Source organism: Glycine max, chromosome 4 (genome assembly GCF_000004515.6).
Source record: "Glycine max cultivar Williams 82 chromosome 4, Glycine_max_v4.0, whole genome shotgun sequence".
Taxonomy (NCBI): Eukaryota; Viridiplantae; Streptophyta; class Magnoliopsida; order Fabales; family Fabaceae; genus Glycine; species Glycine max.
The window spans coordinates 20,575,666-20,600,542 of NC_016091.4; the positions used below are offsets into that span (position 1 = coordinate 20,575,666).

Here is a 24,877-nt window from a genome sequence, read left to right on the forward strand (position 1 = left end):
ATTAGAAACGAAGCTATTAGAGAGAGGGTTGGAGTAGCGCCTATTGTAGAGAAGATGGTGGAAAATAGACTTAGGTGGTTTGGGCATGTAGAGAGAAGACCAGTAGACTCTGTAGTGAGGAGAGTAGACCAGATGGAGAGAAGACAAACAATTCGAGGCAGAGGAAGACCCAAAAAGACTATAAGAGAGGTTATCAAAAAGGATCTCGAACTTAATGATTTGGATAGAAGTATGGTACTTGATAGAACATTATGGCGGAAGTTGATCCATGTAGCCGACCCCACCTAGTGGGATAAGGCGTTGTTGTTGTTGTTGTTGTATTCCTTAACCAACTCTTCATACCTAAACATCCACCCCTTTCTACCAATTTCCCTTTCTACCAATATAAAAAGATAGGACATTCTAATTAAATTAATAGTTTAATTTTATTTTATTCATGTGAAAATTAATATTTTATCTATTTTAATGTATTAAATTAACAAGTCTCCCATGCATGTTATAGGTATTTTAAAATTTAAATAAATTTCTATACAAAAAATTAAAGGGATATATCATAGTTAATTTTAAATTTATCTACATGTTATTGATCCGAGTAGAACTGATCTCGTTTCCCTAGTAAGGTTTTGAGTTCAAGTCTTAAGAATAAAAAATAAAATACAATTGGTAGAGAAGACTTACTAAAGGTGTCCAGTTAGATTTTTCAATAAAGATTAGTTATCAGTAAAACTAATAGTTGATAGATATTTTGCACCAATATCATGTTGGAAAAATGATCAAATTTTAAAGGTAAATAAAATATATAAATAAAAAATTAGTTATAATGATAAATAGTTTGTTATTAATAATAAAGATTCTATAAGAAGTGTGTGTTTTGCATAATCTTATTAAATTTCACAAAATCTTGTTAGAAGATAATAATGAAAATATTCATATGCATATTCCTAGGAATCCATACTACACATGTTTTTTCTTATTCTCATTCCCTTGTAAAGGAGTGGAAATATGTATTCCCATGAGAATGTTTAAAATATTTTCTCTCTTTTATCTTATTCTACTTTATTTATTCATTTAATATTTTTGATTTTGAATTAAAACATTTCAAAAAATTAGAAGTATTTATCAAACATCTTTAATGAGAATAACATTATGTATAATAACATTCTTAGAAATATTATTCCCAAGTCTAGAATCAAATATGTGAAACAAACATCCCCGTATTGAATAAAAATAATAAATCTCTATAGATTGTATCAAATTAAGATCAAGTGAGGGAAATCTAAAAATTTAGTTTATCTAAAAGGAAAAATATCTTCAAATTGATACAATGTATCAAGATTTAAAATATAAATCAAATCATATGTAAAATTAAAATTAAAAATAATATTTGAAAGGAATAATAAATAAAACTAAACTTTTAATGTTTATGATAAGATATATGATTTAATGAGAGTGGAAATATTTTTTTATTTAAGACTTAAATATGTTTTTAGTCCTTTAAATTTAAATAATTATTTTTTTATTGATCCCAAGTTTTTCAAAGAACTTAGTTCCTGTATTTTTTGTGTTAATAGTGTCACAATTGTAAAGATTTTTCATTGTCATAATTATTTTTTAATTTAATTTCGTAAAAAATAATGTGATAATTTAAAATTGTCAAGAGTATGTAAAAAATTGTCACATTTTCATATCCATATTTTTATTTTTCTTCTTTAAAACTATCATAATATGTAAAAAAATAATCATCAAATCGTACGAGTCAATCTTTTTTTAAAAAATAAATTTTAAAAATAAATTTTGGTGTTTAAAAATCACCATAAATTATGAAATCATGAACAAAGATAAAGTAAAAGTAATTTTTTAAAAATTTGAAGAACTCATAAAAATAATTTATTTTAAAGTACTACAAAAACAATTATCCAAATTTAAAGGCCTAAAAACATGTTTAAGCCATTATTTAAAATTAAAGATATTTAATGATTTTCTTAATTTGAGAGAGCTTCGACGAATAAAGATAACACATTTAATTAAAGATTATCCTTGTTGAGTCCTTAACTACTAATAAGCACTAACCATAGATTTGCCCTTAAAAAAACCATAGCATAGTATTTAAGTAAAACATAATCACTGAAAAACAAGCCGATAGTCCTGCTAAGTTTTCTTTTTTTCTTCTTTTGGCTTCAACCACATTTCAGTTGGGTATTGGTTGAAAAAGAGAGAGGCATGGCAATGGAGATGAGATCAATAATGGCTCTTCGATTTGCTTACAGATGTTGGATGGTACTAACAAAATGGGTTTCTTTCTGTTTTTTGGTGGCTCAAGACATGGCTAGTTCTCTCTAGACTCGAAAGAATCATATTAAAGTTCCTTTTGTAAGTACTCATTTTTTATTTTTTTATTTTTAGAGGTTTTTGATAGAGAACCATTGGAGTTCAATTTTGCACTCTTGAGTGATCAATATAATTTGAATTTCGTTCTAGTGTTCTTTAGTTTTATCACCAATTTCATATTAAAATGTGTGTCATTTACGATAAGACAAAATTAATCCTCCCCTATCGGTTGAGAAATATTTTTGGTGCAAATCTTCTGTACCTTTATTTAAAATTGTTCGCAACCTTCCGTTGCTTTATATTTGTTCCCAGAAAATCAATTGAAGAATGGTTTTTCGAAATTTTTATAGATTAAAATTAGTTTTCAATTGTCATATTTTTTTATTCATAAATATTATTTTGTTAGAATATTAGTTTTCAATTGTCATTGTGTATGGTTAGGTCGTTATACTCTTGGCAACAAGGTGGAAATGTTCTTGGAAAAAGAAAGAAAAAAAAAAACGAAGATTGAAGAAGTTGGCGTTGTGGTCAATATGGATGGCAGTTATCTGGAGTTTATGGACAGCTAGAAATTAAAGACCATATTTTCAATATTACTGAATTGAAGGTAGACAATTTGGTTGAGTTGGTAAAAAATCAGATGTGCATCTCAAATTCTTATTATGACTGGTCAATAGTACAGCCCTTAGTGAGATACATGTCTGACAAAATTGTGAAGGTGTTATATCGAGAGTCTTTTTAGCAAAGATAAAATTATTACTATACAAATAAGTTGGTAATTTGGGTGACATTAAAATTGATTTTTTTTAAGTAAGGTATGAAATTTGAATGAAGATTAATTATCAACATGCACAATAAATGTACCACTAATATGATTAAAAAAAACATGATGGTTGAAGGTACACATACGAGGACAATCCCAGAAATACAAATACCTCAAATACGAGAAGCTTAAAAAGTTAAAGTATTCCAGGCTTAAAAAGATTGTATTTCTGGTTTGAGAAGCTTTGGTCAACATCTAACTCACTAGTCAAACAAAAATCAAAATAAAAGAATTTCCTCATTAATGATATTTTCATAATTATGTTATTTTTAGGCTAAAAATTATTTTGAGAATTGATAAAATTAGTTTAATTATAATTAAGAATTTTCATATTTTTAGTTTAAGGAAATGTTTCATTATGCATTAGTAATTAATTTATTGAGTATAATTAATGTTTTGATCATAGAAAATGAACTTTAAACTAGATTTGAGTAACTCCAAACATAAAATTATGTGACAACATGATTTCTTTATTGGAGTCAAATTAATTAAAATAGGATTGTTAGAGATGCCCAAAAATGTTTTTTTAAAAAAACATATTTTGAAAATGACTAAAGAACCCCTAAACCTAATCCGGAGCCGCTATAAAAGCTAAGAGAGAAAGGTGAGGTGCTTTAACTTCTCTCTAAGTTTCTCATTCCTCCTCCTTCTCTCTAGATTTTCCTAGTTTTAATGTTCTCCTTTCTTACTCATTTTGGATATGTGGTAGAGGAGCACAAGCTCTATAATTGGGTGGTTACATTTTTCGTTTTGAGCACTTGGAAGCAAATGTAAGAGGGGTTTTCAAATCCTTGGGGTCTATGTGTGGTTGCAACGGGTAGAAATTTTAATTTTATGTTGTGAAATGTTGTGTTATTTTTCGTATTTTCCTCTGTTCATGTAACTGAGACTGCTGTAATTGTCATTTGCTATTTTGGATGCCAAAATTGAGTTCCTAAGCCTCAAAAACCTTGGAAAGCACATAAAGTTTGTTGAATTTGGATTTGTGTAGTGAAAGTTATGTCCAAATCAAGTTTTGAACTCTAAAAATAGTTTTAGCATGGTTGAGAACTTAGAAAAACATAGAGTTTTCCAAAATTGGACTTCTATGTCAATGAAAAAAGTTGCTTCTAACTTATGCTTCTATTATGAAATTATGTTTTGCTAGACTAAAAGTACATGATAAAATTTTAATACTTCAATAATGAATGGTATGAATAACAAGAAGAATTATGGTTTATGTGGATGCATTACAAAGATACTAAGATTCTTTAGAGCCATTAAATACACGCACACATACATACATGATTGCTATGTTATTTGGTATTAAAGTTATGCATACAAGTTGTTTGTAAAAATTTATGTTGTTACATGTCTCACAAAATTAAATTCTACAACTGATTAAGATTTTTTATGCTAAAGGTAAAATTATATTATGAAAGTACACATTTGGGGCATATGAATCCATATAAAATACATTCAGTTTGAATGAGAAATGAAATTGCTATAATTTCTATAAAATGACCATTTCGTTGGATGTTCTGTTTCAATCTTTGATGTATGTTTTGTTAAGTAGGAATGATATGGAAATGATATGTGATTTTTATTTACATCTCTGAACACTAGACATGATAGGATTTGAAAGTTGGGGTCACTCATTTTAATTTGTTGTTATGATTTGCAAACTAATTAAATTGGGGAGAAGCGTGTGCAACATATTCTTTTGTTGTTCATGCTTCTCCCCATTTTAATTAGCTTCCTAATCATATGAGTGAATTAAAATGAGTGACCCAAACTTTTAAGCCCTATCATGTGTAGTTTTCATAGATGTCCATCAAAATCACATATCATTCTCAGTTCACAAAACAAGCATCAAAGGTCGAAATAGAACATCTAGCAAAATGGCCATTTTACAGAAATTATAGCATATTCATTTCTTATTTAAATTAACGTATTTTATATGGATTCATATACCCTAAATGTCTACTTTTGTAATATAATTTTACATTTAGTATATGAAGTCTCAGCAGTGCAACTTCTTTTCCGTCAATACATCCTACAATTTGTACTTGAACTCCTTTTGTACCCGCTTGTTCAGTTAATTGAATAGTTTTTTTATTGCTTTACAAAATGAAATTCTATTCTTTAATTGTCCAACTATAAATTTTGCAATAATATTAGGGTGTTTATAAGTGTCGCAACCTACCCTTCAGCGGGAGGGCGAGCGAGACTCGAGGGTGCGCCTTCCAAGAAAGGAAAACATGCGGGAGTTGCCACCAATGTTTATTTGAGGAAAACGTTAGAAAAAACCAAAAAGGGGTCTGGGAATTTTAAGAATAAAGGTTTGGGAGTTGTTTACGTGCGGGGAAGGTATTAGCATCCCACGCGTCCGACACAAGAAACGATGACCTTTAATCAAATGTGCAAAATCATGACTTCAATATTTATTTATTTTTCCCTTTTTTATGTTTTTTTTTTTATCTTTTGGGGTTGACAAGAGCGTGGCTCTTGCTCCTACGTATCCTCAAATGCGATGAGGAACTTAGACCTGCGTATTTCTTAAAAGCAAGAAAGTTACGCGTAGGGTTGATTTTAAACTTTGAAAGGTTCATTTTAACCGATAAAAGTAAAATGGACTGTTAAGGTGTTGGACCTTGAACAGATTCAAGTGATTTTTGTGGATGAAAGCTTGTTTTTGTGTTGATTTTAACTTGGTTTCACTTATTTACTTTCAAACTCATTAAAAGATGACTTGCAAAGTAAACGACTGGTTCAAACTTTATTTTACATTGATAACACGAGGTTACAGCACAAACGATCGGTTGAAACTTTATTTTACATTGATTAAGTGAGATTACGATACAAACGATCGGTTGAAATTTTATTTTATAATAATAAGGTGAGATTATAGCACGATCGATCGGTTGAAATCTCTTTACACAAAGAAATGAGATCACTGATGGTAGAAGAATGAGATAAAGATGTGAAAAGCAACAAGAGGGACCCCTAAAGGTGCATAGAATGAATTCAAAACTTCACAATGAAAACTAACCGGTCGACGAACGAAGAACGATGAAGAACGGTGTAGGAATCGATCACAAAAGCGATTCAGAAGTGCCTCGGTCTCGTTTTTTCTTCTTCTTTCTCCTTCTTCTCACTAATTTCACTAAAATGCTCTTAATGTAAGAAGCTGAACCCTTTACCTCAAGCCCTTCACGCCTATTTATAGGAAATGAAGGGTGGAGGTTGCGCAGCAGCTTGCCCAGGCGAGCTGGTTACTTTAGCCCTAAGCTTTCTGGTGGCCTAGGCGAGTCAGGGGCCTGAAAAAGTCACCAAATGACCATTTTGCCCCCCCTTTTGGGTATTTTTGGCATTCTTTTCTGAAACGTTGAAAAACCTTACGGATTGCGCGACAACTGGTGTTAAGCAGCTCAATTCGGTTGACAAGAATCCAAATGTTTGCAAATGATCATCCTCGGACGAAATTAGGGTATGATAGTTGCCCCTCTTTACTTATCTTTTATTGGAAATAAAAGGGAAGATAAAGACACTAATTTCGTTCGAACGATCTCACCATCCGACCAGCCACTAGCGGAAGAAAAAGGCGTGTGAATGAAAAGAAACCAATACACAAGACCTTTTTTTTCTTAGTTTTCTTGATTCAGACAAACCATCGCAATGCAATAGTACGGAAATACTCTAGAAGCGGTAAAGTTCATCACAATGAGATGACAAAAATTGAAAGCGATAACATAGAGTTTAGGTCTATCACATGAGATAACAAATAAAAACTGAAAGTAATAACATAAAGTCCAGTTCTATCGAAATGAGATAACAAATAAAAACTAAAAGCGATAACATAAAATCTAGTTCTATCGAAATAAGATAACAAATAAAAACTGAAAGCGATAACATAAACTAAAGATAAAATCACAGTTTTTTAGGCGATCCCAAACATGCAACTCCGCCTCCTCACATGAAGTAGTCCGGCACATCAACCATATCATCATCCTAAGCTTCAACCTCGTCTCCGAGGACCCCTGCCCCTGTCTGCAAATCGGGCTCATCTCCAGGCCATGCCACTGTGGCCCCGAACTGCTCGGGGGTAGGCCACGGGAAAGGACTGGGGTCCTGGCTCTGCTGGTGCTGGGTGTACCGATAGAAGCTCATTTAGCTACACCTGACCCTTGTGATTAGCCGCCTGCTGGCTAGTCACATGTTGCATGTACGTGTGCATTTGAAGCTCTATCCTCCGCAGGTGAGCAGAGATGGAATCCAGCGATGGCGGCTATTCGACCAAAATACTTGTTTACTCCCTCTTCCAAATTGGTATTACTTGTTTTTATATGGGAGTGGTCTTACTGGCAAGCGCACCGGGTTGCCAAGTAAAATAATTAAAACGGAATGAACTGAGTATCGAACACAGAAAACTTGTTCATTTAGCAAAGTTTTGTTAAGTAAGTAGGCATTTGCAAACAGAAATTAATGATTGTGAATTAAAGCAAAAGCAATAAACGAGAACAAGTAAATGTGAAAACAAATATCTAAAGGTGTTGGGTCCTCTTACTGAGTAAGTTGATGCAATTAAAGATGCTTTTCTAATTAAAGATGTTCCTGTGTTCTATGCTGAGGACAAAAATACCAAACACCGATTCCTCCAGAGTTTGGACTAATTTAAATCAAACTTCGTTCGCAGATCCCTTTTGTTGAACTTAGCCTAATTTAAACAACATTATACTCACATCATAATAAAGAAAACTAAAAACCTACACACTATCCCTAGCATTGCAGTTATTCAGTCCTTGCTTTATCAAGTTCTAAGGAAACAATACATTTCCCAATGCTAAAGTCCCTAACAGCACACACAAATGGGTGATTAAGCCACAAGCATGCATACAATAAGCATAGATAGAAGCAGTGAACATATAAAACAACCTTAATTAGATATGAAAAAGAGTTTACATCAACTACTCAATAAGAATCCCCAACTGAGGGTTTTAGCCTTTCATGGCAAGGAAGCTCCTTTTACACTGAAGAAGAGGAATCAAGAGAAATTGCTTACTTACAAAGGAGTGGGGATGTCTCCTCCACCTCTAGGAATATAACAATCACTCAAAAACTCACTAATCTCCCTAAAAGATGAAAACTTGGCCCCTTGCTTTGATCTATCCTCTCTGAAATTCACACTCTTTAGGCCTCTGAGTAGTGAACAGTTCTCTTTGGCTCTTTCTTAATTCTATGCAAATCAAGCTTAAAAAGGGCTTCCTGATCTTGACGTCGCGCTTAGCGCCATTCTTGCGCTCATTGTGGGTAAGTGAATTTGAGCTTAGTGCCAATCTCGCGCTAAGCCTAGAAAACGACAAACGACTCGCTTAGTGAGCTGATAACGCGCTAAGCGCGTGCTTGCGTAGCAGATGCTTTTCCATATTCCCGTTTACTCGCTAAGCGTGTTGGTGCTGGGCTTAGCCGTTGATGCGTGCTAAGCGCATTGAGCTCGCTTAGCGTGATGACTCATTTGGCACTTCTTCAAAATAGCTCATTTTTGCATGAAATTAAAGAAAATTTAACATTAATTCCATCTAAAGAGGCTTCTACTGAGCAGAGATCAAAACAAAGAAATTTTATTTACAATCCTACCAAAAAGAACCATAAATTGGGAAATTTATATACATTTTGGAAAACTTTTATATACAAAAGTTAGTCGTAAACGACGACTAACAGTGGATGTCGTAGAGGTGGTGGCGCCTGTAGCTGGCTATTTCTGCTCCTCCTGCTGCTGCGCCTGCCTGGGCATGCAATATTTCTCTATGAAGGCCCTGTTGATGAGGGGCCGGATAAGCTTGGGGGGAGTGATTGGCACCCCATAGAATTGGCAAAGGCCCGTGATCAAAGCCGGAAACCCCAGTGCCCTGTTGGACTTCTTCGGGTCCACTGGGTGTTTAGGAGGCATGATCCCTGCAAACTGATATATAGTGTCTAAGATCAATTGAGCCACATGGATACTCACCTGAGTTAGGATGGCATAGACCAGCTGGCACTTTGGCAGGGGGAGGTCGGAATTATGATCGTTGGGGATAATGTTGCTGAGCAGCAGCATCATCCAAATCTATGTGAGGGTGGTCATGCTAGTGCGCATGATCCGCACCTGTCTCCCCGCCATGCTTCCGACAAAGTCCTGCCCTGGAACACACAGCAGTTGGCTGATGGCCACCTCGTCGAACCCCGAGGCCTGGCTCCTCCTCTGACTAAACTCATAGCGCTGGCCCTCCTCCAAGACCAATGGATACCCCAGAAATTGATTAATGGCATCCTCATCAAAGGGGATCCATTGGCCCCTCACCCAGGAGCACTTGTCTGTGACTCCCTCCTTTGTGGGCCAGGCATTGGCATAGAACTCCATGACTATTTCGGGATCGTGCTTAGCCATGGGTGCCGCAAGCTGAGTCCATTGCTTCTTGGCCATTTCCTCCAGGAACTCGGCATACTCTCCGTCCCTCAATTGGACCTGCCTCTCCTTGAGGAACAACCAGCCCTTAATTGCCTCAAATCGAGGCTGGTGTTCCTCACTCCGGAACCTGTGTCCATCAAACTCCACATCCACCTGTGGGGCCGCACTGGAACCTTTTCTGGTGGCATCTTTCCTTGCCCTCTTAGCAGGGAGCTTCCTTGGAGCCATTTCCTACGAGGATACATTTGCAAAGTTAGTTGGCATGAAATACCATTCATCACAACAAAAGCCAAACAAACATGAATGGTGCACATTTCCTTCCACCAAATGCAAGTGCCAATGTGCACTTAGACAACAATCACACATTGGTGCATGTGCTACTTTATGATATATATCCATGTACACGCATATATATATATATATATATATATATATATATATATATATATATGAAAAGCATTTTATGATATATATCCATTGTCGCAACCTACCCTTCGGCGGGAGGGCAACGCGGGGCTCACCGGTGCGTCTTCCAAGGAAGGAAGGCGTGCAGAGTCGCCACGAACGTTTATTCGAGGAAAACGTCGGAAAAACTGGAACGTGTGGTCTACTAACTTTAATTGTGAAAGGTTCAAGAGTTGTTTTTACGCACGGGGAAGGTATTAGCACCCCACGTGTCCATCATAAGGGATGACAACCTTCAATCAAGTGTGCAAATATGACTTCAAAACTACGTATTTTCCCTTTTTTATGTTTTTATGTATTTTCCCTTTTTTTATGTTTTTTAGCTTTTTATGGGCCTTTTTTATTTTTTATCTTTTTGTGGTCGACAGGGGTGTTTCCCTCGCTCCTACGTATCCTCAATTGTGATGAGGAAATCAGACCTACGTAATTCTTTCATAAGAACTGAACGTTGGATAAGTTGTTTTGGCATTGGACCATTAACAATCTCTTGGTTGTAAAAGAAGAGAAATGTTAAGGCATTGGACCATTAATGATCTCTTGTTTTTTTGAAAAGGGGTAAAGTTAGACCTACGTAGTTCTTGCAAAAACGGTAAAGTTATGTGTTGATTTTATGCTTTTGAACGGTCCATGTTAACCGATAAAAGCAAAGATGACCATTTTAAGGCGTTGGACCTTAAAACAACTTTAAGTGACTTTTGCGAACAAAGCTTGGTTTGTAAGTTGATTTTAGCCTTATTTCACTTTGGTTATTAGTCAATTCATTCAAGGAAACTTTCAAAGAAAAAATGCCTGATTGATTTTTTTGATTATTTTATTCAAAGATATTTTGATTATCTTATTATTTATTTTGTCTTTTTTTATTTAACCGAGGTTATAGCATGAACGATCAGTTAGATTTTGCTTTAACAATGATTAAACGAGATAACAACACAAATGATCGGTTGAAATTCATTTTATCAATTATTAGGTGAGAAAATGGCTTAAATAAACGGTTAAAAGCTTGTTAAAAGCGGAAAAAAGGAAACCGAAAGTGAAGAGATGAAGATGAAAGCAAGCAAAACAAGAAATGAATTGAAAGCCTCGGGTTCGAGCACTTACCCATTGAAGACCAAAGAACGGATGAAGAACGACGAAAAATCTTCATGGAATCACCCACGGAAATGTCTTAGAAGCGTTATGGAGGCACCTCGGCTTGTATTTTCTTCACGGAAACACGTTTTTTCATCCAAAACAATTCAAATGCATAGCATAGGGGTCAGGACCCTTTTACTACACCTCTTTGCCCTTATTTATAGCCAAAACGGGGAGGAGCTTGCCGCCCAGCTCGCCTAGGCGTGCCTAGGCTTTCTCAAGAAGTTTCCTGATGCACCCTCAAAATTACTAAGTTCACCCCCCTTTTTGTACTTTATGGAAAAGTTTCGGAAACCTTATGGAAGCATTTCGGACTTGATTTTCCTCTTTTTTCTCTTCCATTTCACCAATCTAAAGTGGAATATGCTTACCCAGGGTTTTCGGAAATTTTACGGAAGCATTATGAAAGCCCCATAGGCCATTTTATAACAAAATGGGGGAGGTGGTTGCCGCCCAGCTCACCCAGGCAAGATAGGTTGCTTCCACCTGAAGCAAGAAAAAGTCCAGAATTCTCATGGGACCAGATTTGAAAATTGCTATTTAGACCCCTAGATTGATAAGTTCACCCCCATTTTTGTGTTTTTTTGGCTGTTTTCTTTCTGAAACCTCATGGAACTTTACGGGTTCCACGTTGATGGGTGTTAAGCCTTCCGAAGTGATCAACACTGGTCCCCGGATGAAATTAGGGTGTAACAGTCTATTTACACACGCCCCCACTTTGCTAAATACACTCCCATTTTCGTGTTTTTGGTCGGTTTCTCTCCGAAATATCCCAAAACTTTGTGGATTCCACGACGATGGGTGTTAAACATTTTGAAGTGGTCAAACGAAGGTCGCATGTCGAAAAACAATGGTCCCCGGATGAAATTAGGGTATGACAGTTGACCCTCTTTACTTATCTTTTATTGGAGATAAAAAGGAGGTAAAGATAGGACACTAATTTCATTCGAGCCAAACTTCAACTGCGACCATGACACCTCTCACGCTATCGGGCTCGATCATTTCTGGACAGTAGAATGGGTTCTTTGTGCGTCATCCACTTGATTGTACCTGGATGGTAGAATGAGTTCTTTGTGCGTCATCCACTTGATTGTCCCTGGATGGTAAAATGGGTTCTTTATGCGTCATCCACTTGATCGTCCCTAGATGACAAAAAGAATCTGTAGGAAAATCTCAAAAACGATTAGAAACAGACGACTACCATCTTCTAAGATATCGTCGGACTGGCTTGTCTCGGGATGATAAAAAGAACTTTGATAGCCTCGGAAAAATGAAAGCAAGTGTGTGGATAACCAAAAGGTATCTCCGCATGCTACCTAACTTCTCACAGGTTGGGGTAGCAGAACTATGTGTGTGTATGGATAACCGTTGGGTATCTCTACATGCTACTTGACTTCTCGTAGGTCAGGGTAGTAGAATTGTGTGTGTGTACGGTTAAACGCTGGGTATCTCCGCATGCTACCTGACTTCTTAGAGATCGGGGTAGTAGAACTATGTTTGTACAGACAACCGCTGGGTATGTCCGCTTGCCACCTGACCCATGGGTCAGGATCAACAGATGTTATGTTTGTACGGAAAACCGCTAGGTATGTCCGCCTGCCACCTGACCCATGGGTCAGGATCAGTAGATGTTGCCTGTGAGACTAAAATAATCTCGACCGGAAGATGGTGACATCTTTGGAAAGGGTGCAAATGACCTCATTAGCCTTTGCTTGTCAATCAGACTTGGGGTCTCTGAATGATGAGGTGCGGATAACCGTAAGGCGTCTCCACATGCCATCAGACTCTTGGGTCGCTGGATAGCAAAAGTGTGTGGGCAGATAACCATCGAGTGCCTCTGCATGCTACCGGACTCATGGGTCACGATAGCAAAAGGTGGGGTGGTCGACAAAAACGGGGCTTTTGCTCCTATGTATCCTCAATTTGTGGTGAGAAAGTCAGACCTATGTAGTTCTTGCAAAACTGTGTGAGACTAAAATAGTCTCGGTGTTCTTTCACTAAAATGCGAACATGCTTTAGTAAAGAAACAAAACCTCCAACCAATCAGAGCAACATATAATTTTTGGAGACAAACAATGTGTCTATTGGGGAAGGAGAATATGCTGATGAAATTTTCTTGTAACCACAAACGAGATTTTGGATGTTAGTGTTTCGTTTCTAAACGACCATTTAGAGGAAACACTGGGTCCAACTGAAAATAGAAGAAAATCACTCAGAGTGTATAAACCACACACAAGCAAGTGTTTCATCCTAATTTCGAACCATAGATATGTCATGATTTGACTTTGCAACTCGTTTCCTATCAAATCAGAGATAACATACTTGATCATGGATCAATAGGACTTTTTCGGGAATGGTGTTTTTGGTGGGAAATTTGGCTCTGAGTGTTTTGGCCTTTTCCTTTTCTGTTTTGGTTTAGTGCGGCGCGAAAAAGTTGCCGGCGCACAAGATTTTGGTTGGTAATCAAAGGGAGAGGACCACTTCCAGTCGTGGTTTCCTTTCTTTTCTTGTTTGGTTGTGACAATTCTATATTGTTTAGATATTGTCTGGTCCAAAGACCTTCTTGTATATTTTCTTTTGTTTTCTTCCGATCTTTGATCGGGAATTCTTCTTTCATTTTTTGCTTTCTTCCAACCTTTGATTGGGAATTTTCTTCTTTTGCTTTCTTCCGATCTTTGATTGGGAATCTTCTTTTTCTTTTGTCTCCTTTCGACCTTTGATTGGGAACTTATTTTTCCTTTTTGTTTTCTTCTGACCTTTGATCGGGAACTTCTTTTTCCTTTTTGTTTTCTTCCGAGGGCGAGGATAGAAATTCTCATCCTGGGTCGAGGTTTATGGTGAGTTGGGATTTTGGCTCAATGCTTGTAGAACGGATGGACATGATATATGTCAGGGTGTTGGTTTGGCCAGCAGTTCAGGGATGAAGGAATGTTCCACATTATCTCCATGACATGCATGCAACAATGATGATTCAGAAATTTTATGCAAAACTGGTCATGCACACACCTATGTGGACACTCAAGCATCAAGTTTTGTGGTCATGTGACACTAGGGCTCAAGATTCATTTTTCCTATTTAAGTCAACCCAGTGTTTCCAAAACATGCTTTTTTTTTATCAATTCATGCATCCATCCGAGTCCATTTTGGGTACTCCAAAAAATTTCACAGCTTTCACCCTTCAGGTGAATACAATTTTTTTTTCAACAAAAACTTGTGTTATGACCAATGAATCTTTTCAAAGAAAGGTTGGAAGTTATTTCTTTTCAAAAGCATGCTGGCTTTTAAACCAAAAGATTTTTTTTGTTGTTTTTTTTTGTTTTTGTTTGTTTGTTTTCTTTTCTTCTTTCCTTTTTTTTCAAAAGATTAAGAAAAAACAGTTTGTAACCGGGGCAAGGTGGATACCTGAGATTACACTTTATTTAAAAAGGCGTGTGAACGACAGTACACAAGACTTACATACATATATTTTTTCGCGTTTCGGACACATCATCGTAAAGTAAGTACGACCACATGTTAGAAGAGGTAATCGTGACATACAACACAATGATGATGACGTTTTTGACTTAACCCTAACGACAACAATATCAAACACAAATGCCAAAATGATTGAAAGCAATAATCATGGGAACAACTAAAAACAGTAATGTCAGCACATCATGGAAATAACAAAACAACTGAAAGCAGTAATTGTCAGATCATGAATGGGCAAAAATAACTGAAAATAGATAATGATGAAAATAAGGAGAAATCCCAAGTTTGGTGCTCTTGATCATATGGCCCGCTCCCTCCCAAGAAGTCAAACAGGTTGACCATGTCTTCATCCTCTTGGGCTTCATCCGTGGCTTCGGGGGCCTCTGCGGGTCTTGTCCCTATATGAGGATTGGGCTAGTCTCTGGGCCATACAACCGCGGCCCCAAACTGCTTTGGTGTAGGGCATATGAAAGGGGCGAAACCCTGGCCCTGCTAGCTGAGGGTGTACTGGTAGAAGTTCTCATGCAGCCGTACCTGTCCTTGATGGTTGGCTGCTTGCTGGCGAACCACGTGCCATAAGTAGTGCTCTATACTCTTTAGACGGGCCGGGGTGGACTCCTGAGGTGGTGGCGGTGCGCCTGCCACCTGCTGTTGAGGTGCCTTGCCCTGTGCCTGCCTAGAAGTGCAGTATTTCTCGACAAAGGCTCTGGTGATGGAAGGCCTGATGACCTTGCTGGGGGCGACGGGCACTCTGTGGAACTGGCAGAGGCTTGTGATCAAAGCTAGGAATCCCAGAGCCCTGTTGGACTTCTTTGGGTCCAAGGGGTGCCTCGTAGGAGCCATTTCTTGAAACATATAGACGATGTTAGCAATTAGCTGAGCCACATGAATGCTCATCCGTGTCAGGATGGCATACACCAACTGACACTTCAACAAGGTAAGGTCAGAGTTGTGGTCGCTAGGTAGGATGTTGCTGAGCAGCAACGACATCCATATCTAGGTCAGGGTGGTCATGTGGTTGAGCATGATCCGCCCTCACCTCCCTACAGCGGTTCAGGCGAAGTCTTGCCCAGGTGTGCACATCAATTGGGCAATGGCCTCCTCGTCGAAACCGTCAGCCTGGTCCCTCCTCTAGCCATATCACATTACTAACCTTCCTCTAAGATCAGTGGGTGGCCCAAAAATTGGTTAAGGGCATCTGCGTCAAAAGGGACCCACCGGCCCCTTACCCACGAGCGCATGTCGTGGACTCCTTCTTTGGTGGGCTAGACGTTGGCATAGAATTCCATGACTATATCTTGGTCGAACTTAGCCATGGGGGTCACGAGTGGTGCCCAATGCCTGTGAGCTACCTCCTCCTGGAAGTCAGGGTTTTCATCATCCCTCAGCTAGACTCGCCTCTCTCTGAGGAATGACTATCCCCTGATGGTCTCGAAGCGCTGTTGGTGCTTAGCACTCCGGAATTGGTGTCCGTCAAACTCTGGGGCGGTGCTGGGGCCTTCTTCAGTGGCATCCTTTCTGGACCTCTTTGTAGAAAGCTTCTTTGGAGCCATCTCCTGCAAAGACAAACATTAGGGAAGTTAGTTCATAAGGAAAATGCCATTTTAAAGTAGAAACGGGAAGCAAACCCCTTCAACTTAGAGCAAACTCGTACACACGTTTCCCTGAAGGAAACACATTCATAAAAGTGCATACGTGCAAAAGATTATGCTATCAATGTCAATGTACAAGCATATTCTCAACATTCTTGCTACCTATATCCGCAGGCACATTTTGAATAAAAACACATATACGCATGCTCAAGGTATTGTGCCGAAATTACATATATCCATATACAAAATGTTTTGCTACCAAATATTGCATATATGCATTCTCATAATATTTCACCACCTAAATTAACATACAAACTAATAAAGGTATTTCACCACCCAAATTAACATATTAACAAGGTAGCTAACAAAGCAATTACCAAATGGCATTTTGGCCACCTATCATGCAACATATGTACATTTATGAGGCGTTCCACTACCCGACATGCAATACACATATACATTTAAGTATCTTCAATGACAATATTTTTGGTATTCACATTTTATTTATACATACGTGCACACTTGAGAGCCAATTTCATGCCATACACATACTTGCATTTATTTGAAAAGGAATTTTCATGCCATCTATCTACACTTTGAAAGGCAATTCCACATCATATGTTCATTTTGAGAAGCATTCTCGTGCCACATTCAAGCATGCGTACACTTGCAAAGAGCTTGGTCCCCTATTCAACATATACACGCTTCATTTGAAGGGTATTTGTCTCTTGCTACATGTTCTATATATACATGCACATGGTGAATAACATCTTCACACCGTCTAAGCGCAAAGAAAACATAGGGTGCGGCCCAAACCAAGCGCTGCCCTAAAGGGGAATCCTCACCAACATGCTCTCATTTTCTTGCCCTCTTGTATTTGAAATCAAAGGCTTGAGTTTCTAGGCCTAAGTCATGTTCGGGCACTTACCCTAACTCCCGCAAGCCGTCCACACATTCAAAAATGGCAACCATATATGCACAAACCAAATCTATAAGCAAAATTCACAATTTTATGTGTAAATTCCATTGAGGCATTTTACCGAGCACTTGGTGGGCGCACTTTTGGGGATGAATAGCAAGGGAACGAGGGCAATGTGGCTTGCCCAAATGCTTCGGACCACAACCTAGGCCTAAGGCCATCTCCTACAGCCCCCCCCTCCAATTCAACCAAACAAGCCTGAATCAAAGCCAAAATTGCTCCCAGATTTGAGCACATTCACACAATTTAGAGCACAAAAAGAGGACCAAGATATATCAATGGATGGAAAGCTAGAAAGCTCAAGAATGAGGTACGTACTTATTGGTGATGAATAGCAGTGCAAAATAGAATCGAAAATGCAAAAGAATGGTGACCTATGGGTGAAGGATGGCCAGTCCCGTGGGTGATGGCGTTCTTGAGGGGGGGGGGGGGGGAGTTTTGGGTGAAGAAAATGCACCCTCCCCCTCTCTTTTAACCTATCTCGTACAGGGGGTGCTTGCCTAGGCGAGCTAACCCGTTTTTTTTTTTTTGCAAAAACCCTTGCAAAAATTCTGTGTTCCCCATGGGTCGATGCTTGTTTATTTTAAGTTCCTAGGATAAACTAGGCATACTCAATTATAACTTTAGAGAAATAGCTGAACAAACAACAACGACAGGAAAAAATTTAAAGGATACTAGGTTGCCTCCCAGTAGCGCTTCTCTAATGTCTTGAGCCGAACGCAGGATAGGTCACGAGCCTAGCGTCTGCTCGTACCCGTCCCTAGGCCTCTGAAAGCAGGAAATGGCACTACGCAGTAAAAACATGACTATGCTCCCACTTACCTTGGTCTCCTTTGGTCTTCCGTTCGGCGCGACATTGACCTTCGCTCGAAATAGGTCTTTTCCTGTCCTTCGATCCACAGGACAAAAATATGCATGGGTATGCGTATGCATGGGTAGTTTAGATGCAACGATGTCAAACAAAGTTTGTTATGTTCAATTTTAATTAAGCGCTTGCTGCATTTATTGGAGTGAAAGGACTCAGATTTAACAAGAGAATATGCAACTCAAAGCGATAGCGGACACAACACAAGGGTTGGAAAACGACCCACTCATCCGTCATTTATTAGATGTTAGTGACCAAAGTTTACAAAGGACAGGAAACCTTGGGGGGGGGGGGGGGGACACAAAAACAAGCATGCAGCGACCCTCATAATTGCCCCAAGTGTCAAGCATAGTATCGCTTAATGACATCGGCGTTCACTCAACTTTATTGCTTTTCTTTTTCTTTTTTTTCGAATTTTTTTTTTGACTCTATAGCCTTTGAGAAACAACATTTCATTCAGCATGTCCAACATTTAACCAATATACAATGTACATCAAGTATGGCCCAAAATACATCATGAAGCATAGCCAACAAAACAAGTTGTCCAATGAAACAAAAACCCCCCACACTTATTCCCAAAACAATTCCAAAGCTCCAAAATTCCTTAAGGATATGGTGATATCATGGTTTTTCACTTAAGGCTTGTAGTGAGCTTCAAAACAAGGAAAGGGAAACAAGGCTCAAAAGGGATATCAAAGGAATTAATTTAAGGTAAGTCCATTTGGCTAGAATCTTATAAGAACAAAATTGCCTCAATCATTTCCAAATATGCATGTGAATTAGGACGCATCAACAAGAATCAAGCCAAGGCTATTATGCAAGCAATCAATGGGGCAAAACACACCAAATGATTATGATGATGGATGGCTCAAATTCTCACAAAGGTAAACTCATCACTTTCAAATTGAGCTTTCAAAACTATCATGACATGTAGAGAAGAATCAAGGATTTCAAGTCACAAAATGTCAAGAACTTTTATTTTCAAAACAATTACCCATTTCTTGAACATATCCTATAATTCAAAGAAAAACATGCAAATTCGTACGTGCACACAAAATTGACCCAAAATATTAAACTGAAAATCCGACGAAACTAACAACATTAACAAGTTAACACAACTAACAAATTAACAAAACCAACAAAACTAGCAAAACCAAAGAACACTCCCCCCCATACTTAAACAACACATTGTCCTCAATGTAGCACAATTAAAAGATTAAAAACAATTAAATCATCAAAGAGAATCGGACAAGTGTAATAAAAGCAAAGAAGGAGATAGGAAAAGAAAAACTCCCTAAGTCATGGTGGAGGAAGAGTAGGGTGGAGTAAGGAAGTCTCTTCCACCACTACGTCCACTAAAGAAGGGTTCATGAGGAATGGCTTAAGTCGATGTCCGTTGACCTTGAAGCTCTTGTTTGTGGAGTCGCTTTTGATCTCAACTGTACCATAAGGAAAAACATTAGTAACAACAAAAGGACCAATCCACTTAGACCTCAACTTACCACTCATGAGTCCAAGCCTAGAATTATACAATAACACTTTTTGCCCAACCACGAAGTCTTTTTTAACTATCATACTATCATGGAACTTCTTGGTCTTTTCTTTGTAGAACTTGGCATTCTCGTAGGCTTCTAGGCGGATTTCATCTAACTCACTCAGTTGCAACTTCCTTTCCTCGCCAGCTTGATCCATAGAGAAGTTGCAAGTCTTCACTGCCCAGTATGCTTTGTGCTCAATTTCCACTGGAAGATGACATGCCTTTCCAAAGACAACTCGATAAGGAGACATTCCTATGGGTGCTTTGTAGGCAGTCCGATGTGCCCAGAGAGCATCATCAAGCCTGGTACTCCAATCTTTCCTGCTTGGCTGCACAATCTTCTCTAGAATTCTCTTGATTTCCCTGTTAGAAATTTCTGCCTGTCCATTAGTCTGGGGGTGGTATGGTGTGGATACCCTGTGTACCACCCCGTACTTTTTAAGCAAGGCATGCATTGTCCTGTTGCAAAAATGGGTTCCTTGATCACTAACAATTGCTTTAGGTACTCCAAACCTGCAAAATAGATTAGACCTGACAAAGTCTGCGACAACTTTAGCATCATTAGTTCTAGTGGGCTTGGCTTCCACCCATTTTGAAACATAGTCAACTGCAAGGAGAATGTAAACATAACCAAAAGAGACAGGAAAAGGACCCATGAAATCTATACCCCAGACATCAAACACCTCACAGAATAGCATAGGTTGCTGAGGCATTTGTTGTCACCATGTAAGTGTATTTCCTGCTCTCTGACACTGCTCACAAGTGCTGCAGATCTTCCACGCATCTTTAAAGATGGTGGGCCAATAAAAACCACAATCAAGCACTTTGCGAGCTGTCCTTTGAACACCTAGATGACCTCCCGGTGCGGAAGAATGACAGAACTGCAGGACTGAGTCAGTCTCATGATCTGGAATGCACCGTCTAATGACCTGATCGCTGCACAATTTCCACAAGTAGGGGTCATCCCAAATAAAATTCTTAGCATCACTTTTAATTTTATCTTTTTGGGCTTTAGATGCTAAGGGAGGAAAAACAGAAGCAACTAAATAATTGACAATATTAGCAAACCAGGGAGTAGAAAGAGAGTCAGAAATACTATACAGTATATACAAATGATCATCCGGGAAATCATCCCGAATAGGTGAATCTGCATCAGATACACGTTCGATCCGACTCAAATGATCAGCAACTAGATTTTGTGCTCCGCTCCTATCACGGATCTCCAAGTCAAACTCTTGGAGCCAGAGCATCCATCGGATCAACCTAGGCTTAGAATCAGCCTTCTTCAACAAGTACTTTAGAGCTGCATGGTCAGTGTAAACAATAATGCGGGTACCAAGCAAATAAGATCGAAATTTTTCAAGAGCAAAAACTATGGCTAAAAGCTCTTTCTCAGTAGTAGTATAATTCGCTTGGGCAGCATCTAAAGTCCTAGAAGCATAATATATCACCCTAGGCAATTTATCAATTTTCTGAGCAAGGACAGCCCCCAATGCATAATTTGATGCATCACACATAAGTTCAAAAGGGGCTGTCCAGTCGGGTGCCTGGATGATGGGGGTGGTAGTCAGCGCTCTTTTGAGGCAATCAAAAGCCTCTTTGCATCTGTCATTAAAGTCAAACTCCACCTCCTTTTGCAACAAGTTGGACAATGGAAGGGCTACTTTGCTAAAATCCCTTATAAAGCGCCTGTAGAATCCTGCATGACCAAGAAAAGATCGCACCTCTCGCACACAAGAGGGGTAAGGCAATTGCGAAATAACATAAATTTTTGCAGGATCTACTTCAATACCCTTATTGGAAATAATGTGGCCTAAAACTATACCTTGCTCAACCATAAAATGACATTTTTCAAAATTTAGAACAAGGTTAGTTTCAATGCATCTATTCAAAACTTTTTCCAAACTATTCAAACAACCATCAAAAGAGGATCCATATACAGTGAAATCATCCATGAACACCTCTATGAAATTTTCTAAAAAAATCACTGAAAATACTAATCATGCACCGCTGGAAGGTACCAGGGGCATTGCACAAGCCGAAAGGCATCCTCCTATAGGCAAAAGTTCCGAAGGGGCAGGTGAATGTGGTCTTTTCCTGATCCTCAGGAGCAATAGTAATTTGCATATAACCAGAAAAACCATCAAGGAAACAGTAGTGGGATTTACCTGCCAGGCGTTCAAGCATCTGGTCAATGAATGGCAGGGGAAAATGGTCCTTTTTGGTAACCTGGTTCAGCCTCCTATAGTCAATGCAGACTTTCCAACTATTCTGCACCCGAGTAGGAATTAGCTCCTGCCAGGCGTTCAAGCATCTGGTCAATGAATGGCAGGGGAAAATGGTCCTTTTTGGTAACCTGGTTCAGCCTCCTATAGTCAATGCAGACTCTCCAATTGTTCTGCACCCGAGTAGGAATTAGCTCTTCCTTCTCGTTTTTTATCACTGTGAGGCCAGTCTTCTTCGGGACTACCTGGACGGGACTCACCCATTGGCTGTCGGAGATAGGATAAATGATTCCAGCTTGCAAAAGCTTGGTTATCTCCTTCTTCACTACATCAAGAATCACCGGGTTGAGTCTTCTCTGTGGCTGTCTTACTGGTTTAGCTCCATCCTCTAAATTTATTCGATGCATACATGTGGATGGGCTAATACCAGGAATGTCCGCCAGGGTCCAGCCTATAGCCTTCTTATGCTTCTTGAGAACTGACAACAACTTCTCCTCTTGCTCATCAGCAAGGGAGGCAGATATAATCACTGGAAAACTCTTGCTATCATCCAAGTAAGCGTATTTTAAATTTGATGGCAGAGGCTTCAATTCTGGTGTGGTCGGCTGGACAGTGGTAGAAGGGGATGGTCTCTCAGCCTTTACCTCATAAAGAAAGTCAGAGGTATGTGTACTTCCTGAAACATGGTTAGTCCTATCTGACTCTATAAAATCAATCTCAAGAGGTAAAACACCACCACCAGGCATGCAATCAATATCACTCTCAGATACACTCTCAGCATCAAATCAGACATATGATCAAGTACAATTTCAGACTCAATGCATGAAGAGTGAGAGGCATGCAGATTAGAATAAAGATCAGTCATGTATTCATCAACAACATGGTCAATTATTTCAGCATGAAATACAAAAAGATCTTCAGATGGGTATTTCATAGCATCCAGAATATTAAAATGAACAGTTATATCACCAAACTCCATGGACAGTGTGCCTGCATAAACATCTATCTTAGTTCTAGCAGTTTTCATAAAGGGTCTGCCTAGAATGATGGGAATTGATCCTTGAGAAAATCCATCTTCCATATTCAAAATATAAAAATCAACAGGGAAAATCAGTTCACCAAGTCTAACTAAGACATCTTCTATGAAACCAACAGGGTAGGCAACACTTCTATTAGCTAAATGAATTACCACATCAGTTGACTGCAAGGGGCCTAGAGATAGAGAATTAAAAATAGATAGAGGCATAACACTAACAGAAGCTCCTAAATCTAGCATGGCATTGTCAAACTTACTATTCCCTATGATACAAGGTATGCTGAATGTACCTGGATCTTTGAATTTTTCAGGAATTTGAGGAACAGATTTACCAATCAATGCGGAGACATTTTTGCCCATGCTAATCCGTTCACTTCCTTTAAGCTTCTGCTTATTAGTGCACAGCTCCTTCAAGAATTTGGCATATCTTGGAATTTGCTTTATTGCATCCAACAGAGGTATGTTTACCTCTACTTTTCTAAACGTTTCCAAGATCTCTTTCTCTGCCTCTTCCATTTTTTTGTTGGAAACTGCTCTTGGAGGGAATGGAAGAGGGGGAATGTGCTGCTTCTGCAAATCAGAATTACCTGTGGAAGAAGATTCACCTGCACAGAAATTGTTAGATAAATTTTTGTCATCACCTTTTTCTGGAGTAGAGTGAAGTTTGGATGGTTCATTTGCAGATGAGGAAGGTGCTATGGTTTGAGGTCCTTGACACTGCTTTCCCGACCTCAATGAAATGGCACTGACATTTTTTGGATTTTGGACAGCTTGAGAAGGCAACTTGTCAGAATTCTGGGACTGTTGTTGATTCAATTGGGTAGCCAATTGTCCCATCTGATTGGTTAAGCTCTGAATGGAGGCTCTGGTCTCTTGCTGAAACTGCATGTTCTGCATAGTCATTTGCCTCACAAGTTCTTCGAGGGAAGGTTGTGGAGGGGCCTCAACTGTTGGTTGTTTCTGGGGTTGTTGCTGTTGTTGGATTGGTGGAGGAATGTATGGTCTGCTTGGGCCAGCAACATTTTGGAAGGAAGGAGCAGGCTGCTATTGTTGTTGCTGAGGGCTGGACCATCTGAGGTTAGGGTGATTCCTCCATCCAGGGTTGTATCTGTTGCTGGAGAGGTCATAATTGTTCTGCTGTGGTTGATTTTGCTGCTGAGGTTGAGGAGGTTTATTGTAAATATTTGCAGCATATGCTTCAGGCTGCTCAATTGCTCCAGGTTGCTGCATGGAAGGGCAAAGGTCTGTATGGTGGTCAGCAGAGGAGCACAAACCACAAACCCTTGCAACAGGTACAAATTTCTGATTCAAGGCCAGCTGGGTTACCAAGTTAACCAATCCATCCAGTTTGCCTTCAAGCTTCTTAGTTTCAGATGATGCAGATGGGTTTGTAGCTACCTCATGCACTCCTATAATGACTATGGCATCATTTCTGGCGCTAAACTGCTGGGAGTTGGAAGCCATCTTCTCAATTAAATTTTTGGCTTCAGCAGGAGTCATGTCTCCAAGGGCTCCACCATTGGCAGCATCTATCATACTTCTCTCCATATTACTGAGTCCTTCATAAAAATATTGGAGAAGAAGCTGTTCTGAAATCTGATGGTGGGGGCAACTGGCACATAGTTTCTTAAATCTCTCCCAGTACTCATACAGGCTCTCTCCACTGAGTTGTCTAATACCTGAGATATCCTTCCTGATGGCTGTGGTCCTGGAAGCAGGGAAAAATTTCTCTAAGAATACTCTCTTAAGGTCATCCCAGCTTGTGATGGACCTTGGAGCAAGGTAATACAGCCAGTCCTTTGCCACTCCCTCTAATGAATGAGGAAAAGCCTTCAGAAATATGTGATCCTCTTGGACATCTGGGGGTTTCATGGTGGAGCAGACAATGTGAAATTCTTTCAAATGTTTGTGCGGGTCTTCACCTGCAAGGCCATGAAACTTTGGAAGCAAATGAATCAGTCCAGTTTTAAGAACATATGGGACATCCTCATCAGGGTA

At 38.9% G+C, this 24,877-nt stretch overlaps 1 non-coding gene across 1 annotated transcript; it reads left to right on the forward strand.

Annotated features, from left to right (window-relative positions):
• Nucleotides 1-24,473: 24,473 nt before the first annotated feature.
• On the forward strand, nt 24,474-24,580 carry LOC113001508 (small nucleolar RNA R71). The gene has a single exon (XR_003266903.1). It is a non-coding gene; the product is annotated as a small nucleolar RNA R71 (small nucleolar RNA).
• Nucleotides 24,581-24,877: the final 297 nt, after the last annotated feature.